The sequence below is a fragment of the Platichthys flesus genome, chromosome 8 (assembly GCF_949316205.1).
Source record: "Platichthys flesus chromosome 8, fPlaFle2.1, whole genome shotgun sequence".
Classification (NCBI taxonomy): Eukaryota; Metazoa; Chordata; class Actinopteri; order Pleuronectiformes; family Pleuronectidae; genus Platichthys; species Platichthys flesus.
In genome coordinates this window covers 12,027,137-12,033,136 of record NC_084952.1, presented here as the reverse complement: position 1 = coordinate 12,033,136, position 6,000 = coordinate 12,027,137, and positions in this window count along the sequence as shown.

Genomic DNA, 6,000 nt, shown 5'->3' with positions numbered 1-6,000 from the left:
TGTCTGTCTGTGCATGCCTGTGTTTAATATCATAGTTCTGGCCTAGAGGAATTTTCATTAAAATTGATTCATAGTTGAGATTTGACAAGATGTGTATTTCCAAGACAAAGCATCAGATTTTCTTACTATAGGCTGAGAAAGTTAATGCATCCATTCAATTGTTGGGATATAAATGCATCAACACAACTGGAAAACAGGGACTTCCTCCCCCTATCCAAAGACATGGGGTTTAGATTGATTGGACACTCTGTACACACTGTAGGTATGAATGTGAGAGTGAATGGGCTTCCCTGTTGTCTTCTCTGTAATAGACTGGTGACCGGTCCTGGTTGTACCCCCCAACTCTCGTCCACTGTCCGCCGGGATTGGCTCCAGCTCCAAAGGACACTGGTGTTGATGGATAAACTTCAGCACTTTCCATAAATGAACACTAGATGGCAGACACTTTTGGCGGTATAAACAGTATATTGTGTGTGTGTGTGTGTTTCTGTTCTGTGAATGTGGCTCAATCCCTAACAGTTGCTTTCAGCAGAGATTTAGAAGATGGTGCTGATGTGCACACTAAGACGTGCTCAAGTAGCCTGAAACATCTTAGTGTCTGATTCCCCCATTCAATACGAACCAGGCACAAAACCAACACACAGAAGTGAGGAAGGAGCATCAGCAGCAAAGAAGCAGCTTAATCATCACCTGCTGTGCTCGGCAGCTTTGGGAGCTCCTCCGAGAATGCTCAGCATAAAGAGAACCAGGTGTGTGCGTGTGTGTGTATGTGTGTGTGCATGTTTGTGTTCCAGAGAGTACATGAGGTCAGGAGGTTGGGGTTCAGCTGGACTGTGTCGAAAGAAAACCATCATCACTTTTCACTATTTTCTGATATAGCTCCTCTTCTTCTCCTTCCTTCTCACTGATTGTCATTATCTTAGAAACTAAAACATTTCTGCACTGGTGGAAATTAATAAAGTATAGTTGTACATTATGTCTAATTCTAGATATCTATCCTCTACTTGAGAATTTAAGTTTTGTGTCACTTCATACTTCTGGAGTTCAGAGGTAAGTTTGATCATTTTACTCACACACATTTAAAATGTAAAGCTTTATCAAGCAAAATGATAAGCTTGTTACATATGAGGCAAAATATTGATATCAACTTCACTTAAAACAATCTACAATATTAGCTAATAATACTTTGATTTAAGTAGCATTTTCAATACAGGAACTTCATGTACAGTATTGCTAATTTTTACTTTAGTAAAACAAACATTAGTAATATATATCCTGATGTATCTTATTTGTATATTATAACTTTCCATCCATTGACTATGCTGGGTTTCCTTTTGAAATGGTTGCAGGGGAAGCCAGTCCCAGTTGACACTGGGTGACGGGTGAGGTCGATGCTGGCCAGGTCATCACCTCATCTCAGGGCCAGTGTACCGAGACAAACATTCACACACACACACACACACTTACACCCACGGACAATTCAGAGTCTCAAATCAACCTAACCCCCGTCTGCATGACAGTGGGAGGAAGCTACCTGAAGAGAACCCGACCGACACGGTGAGGACTCTGCACAGAATGACCTCGGCAAAGAAAATAACCTTCATCTACATCAATTATGTAATGTTTTCTTATTATCTAACAACCAATTTGCCCACAACAGAGCAAACTCTGCAGAAGCATTTTCACAATACTAAACTTCATGTTGAAACTAATGAAGTTTGCTTCGAACTTGTTGATATATTTCGAGGCCTTTGAGGACATTGTGCTGAATTTTCTGCATCACAGGTTTTAAAGACTAATCAGCCTTTATTTGAATTGTTAAACTATTTGTGTTAGAGAACTGGGCACTGATTAGAGAAGCTTCATTAAAACTGGAGTGCAGCTGCTTTTATGTAACATGGGCCCTGAGTTGGACCCACAGGACGCTGATTACACTCTTCAGGGAGACTCACCTCCATTATTAACACACACACACACACACACACACACACACACACACACACACACACACACACACACACACACACACACATACACACACATACATACACATACACATACACATACACACACACACACTAACATACATGTTCCACAGGCATCAGTTGTTTGTTCTCAACAACTTGTTTACCGAGTTAATGAACTCTGTGTTAATTAATTTTTCTGTGCTGGATGTTAATGATGCCGAGCTCAGCGCCGGCTCTTTGCATGTAGGCCAACGTGGGAGTTAGACACACAGGGTGACGGAGGAGAGGGATGAGAGGGAGGGAGAACACTGGTAAAAAAATGTGTGTGTTTGTGTGCATGACTTGTCACAGGGGTGTCAATAACAACAACAGCTGGGCTCAAGCCTTCTGCAGGGATATTCTGTTGTGAGGCTATGATATACACTATGTTTGAGTGTGTGTGAGGGTGAGTGTGTGTGTGTGTGTGTGTGTGTAACAGCACTGTAGCGGATATCTCCTTCTTGCAGGACTGTGTGTTACAGGGCATGTGTTTGTGCGGGGATGTTGTTATTGGTGTGGTGTCTTCAGGGGGGGAGAAAACTGTGGCTGAAGGATGCTGTGTGTGTGTGTGTGTGTGTGTGCGTGTGTGTGTGTGTGTGTGTGTGTGTGTGTGTGTGTGTGTGTGTGTTTTGTAGTTTTAATTTCACCCGGGGGGGGGGGCGTTATCACCCCGTCACTGCTACTGACACCTCGAGAGTCAGGGGCTCAAGTGGGATTGTGCTGCTGGTTTGGAGTGGACTTCCAGGACCTGGGGGTGACTCCTGCTGCTCACGCCCACAGATCAGGCTCTAAATGTGGGTTTCTTCCACTGCTGTGTCTGGGCAGATGGGTCCTTATGCTGGAAGGTTGTTGAGTTGTCATGCAGCAGTGTTGTGGTTGTGATATTACCCCTGCATGTGCATGTGTGTGTGTTTGTGTGTGTGTGTGTGTGTGTGTGTGCATGTCCCTGCAGGAATGTATTACACAAAACAATCATACATGCTATAAATGTCATCACATAGAAATCACCCACTTGTGACCAGTAATTTGTGGTTTTATGTCCCGTCGCTCTTTCCTCATGCGCTATGAAGCCGGCTTCTTTTCCTTTTTTTTTTTTTTCTTTTCTTCCCCTTCACCATCTCTCCTCTGTTGTGGCCGTATCAGTCCATCTGAGAGCCTGTTATATTTAGAGGCAGAGCACTATCCGAGCTAACAGCTGGCCGCCTGTGATTCAATTCTGACAGATCTACAGCGTTCAAAGCAATCTCCTCTCTTTTTGTCTCATTCATTTTTCTGCCTATCTCCAACAGCCCCCTGCTCTCCTCTTTCTCTCACCTCCCTCACACGCCTCTCTTTTCTACACGCTCATCTCCTCCTCTTTTTTCTCGAGATTCAGTGGTATTTTCACCTTCATACATCAGGCCAGGTTCCTTTTCTCCCTTTATCTACATTGTTTTTATCTTAACCTCTTTACTTCCTCTTAGACACTTTCTCCCCCAGGTAGTTCACATTACTGCCTTCTCTCTTTTCATTTACCCCTCTCTTTTCCACTTTAGCCCTTTTCTCTGCTCACTTTATTGCGGTCTTGCATCATGAAACCATCTCTCCCGCTCTCCTTCTTGTTTTCTCCTCGAGCTCCCTTTCAATTTCCTCCCCGGTCTTAATCGTACACGGTGCATATCAGGTAGAGCTCTGTCTCCGACCAGGCAGCTTCATCACTTTTCAGCAAATTCGTGTTCAGACAAACATCAAACAGCGCGCAGCCTCTAATTTGAGAAGAGACAAGCAATTAGTTGCTCTAACATCCGTGAATGTGTGCGCAGAGGAAAACCCTAATCTTATTAATCATGAACAATGGGGGCGGTAATAGAGAGGCTTGTTTATGGAAATTCCCCCACACAGCATAATCTCCTCCATGCTTAATAAGCAAAACAGTGGTGCTGCCTCAGAAAACAACCCCCCTCCCTCCCTTTCGTTTCTTCCACTCGACCGTTTGACTTTTATTTCGCACTCTCATTTCTTTCCTTCATAAAGTTCTTCTCCCTATCCCACCGTCCAGAGGCTGTAGCAAAGTATTGATCCTACCAAACCTGTCGGCCCGATACAGCAAATGGCACCGAGCTTCTATGGGACATTGAGTTTTACACACCACCTCCAGCTAAGACCTCCTCCCCACCTCACCCCCCCCTCTCCTCCTCCATCAGTTCTCTCCATTTCTTCTGCTTTCGATGCCTTTCATTTGCATTTTTATTGTTTCATTGCTTGCCTCGGTCTCTCTTCCCCCTATAGTGTCTCTTTATATCTATTTCTTCATTTATCCTCCTCGTAATTTGGCCTTTTATTACAGTTTTTTTCTTTTTAGTTTTACATTGCAGCCTTCAGCCCAGTTGCCATACACGATTCAGAACTAAATATAGCCCAGAAGGACATTATAAGATTATCCTTCTGTATCCTCTTCCTCTATCCTTCTCTTTCCTGTGCTCCGCTTTTCGATTCCGTCTTTTCTTTTCTCTGTTTCATCTCTCTTGAGTTATGTGCCAGTTTCAGATGATGACGGTAGCGTTGTGGGAAGCCCTGTGCAGGGTGGATCATGGGTAAAGGTCAACATCGTTTGTTATAATATGAGTCAAATACAACAGGACCAATTTATTGATTACTAATTGGAGGCATATTGATGAGTTGAGATTTGGGTCAAAGGAATCAATAAAGCAGAGGGCCTTGAGGAAACAAATATATATTAAAATATGTAAGTACCTGGGAGAGAAACATTGTATTTAAGTGCAATTTTAAGTTACTTTCATTATGTGATTACTCCATTATATTTGCCTTGTACCCACATGAAAAGAGAAAACATATGGTCACTTAATGACATATCATGTGTTATAACAACATTTTCAACTTTTCTATAGTACATGAAGTGGGTCAAATTTGTGCCACCTTGATCAACATTTAAACTTTCTATCGTTTGCTTCTTCAACAATAATATGAAACGACTTAAAGAATAAAGAAGAATTATTTTTGTTTATAATCTTTTATGTTTGAATTTGGGACTTTTTTTCTTGTCACGTATATTTTTTCCATTGTGGCATTATTACCTATAATTTCAAATGAAGAATATAACTAGTTGACAAACACTTTTATCATCAAGTTTTTGATATGTATTAAATTGAGTCTAGCATTTAATTTATGCAGAATTCATGTCACATGATTCTGTATTATGAAACAATTTAATAAACTGAACAGTCATCAGCTACTAGTCAAAATGTGTGATGTTGGTCAGGACATGATTCCCTGATTCAAGACGTTTTTATAGACAAGATCATATTTCTGATGTTGTTCATTCTGTTCTAGATAAGAACTAACTGCTGGATTTTAGTTTAGACACAATGCTCATTTTATCAGATGATGAAGAGTCTTCATATGTGATATGGGCAGTGGGAGGAGTTGAATAATATGTGTGTCTGACTGTGTGTGTGTGTGTTTACAGAGAGTGTGTGTTTGTGCCTCATTGTGGGGAGCTGTCCATTGTCGCTGGTGCTGAAAGTAGGATACTGCCTCCCCACTTAAAAGGAGGTTTAAATTGGATAAGCGGGAGGAGAGAATAGAAGGAGTAAAAGAGGAGGGAGAGAGAGAGAGAAAACCGAGGAGAGTTCATGAGATTGTTTCATTACTGCAACCCCAGAGGCTGACTGCAGACTGAGAGGAAGTTTCTTGGAAACTTGGATTGTAAGCGCACCTCTCAGCTGCCGTAGTTTTCTTACTTGGACAATGAGAGTTTATTTCTTTAACTCACTTCCCCACTTTATCTCTCCATACTCTGACAACATGCACATCTCTCTCTCAAGCAGTCACTAATTTGGACACACTCAGAGGTGGGATGCAGCAGGCGGAGGAGGAGTGGGGGAGGGATGAGCCGGGGAAACAGAGAGAGATCACTGTTTCTCTTTTTTTTTCTCCCTTCAGCTCAGCAGGACGAAAAGGCGACACAGCGAGAGGAGAGGAGCCTCCTGCACTT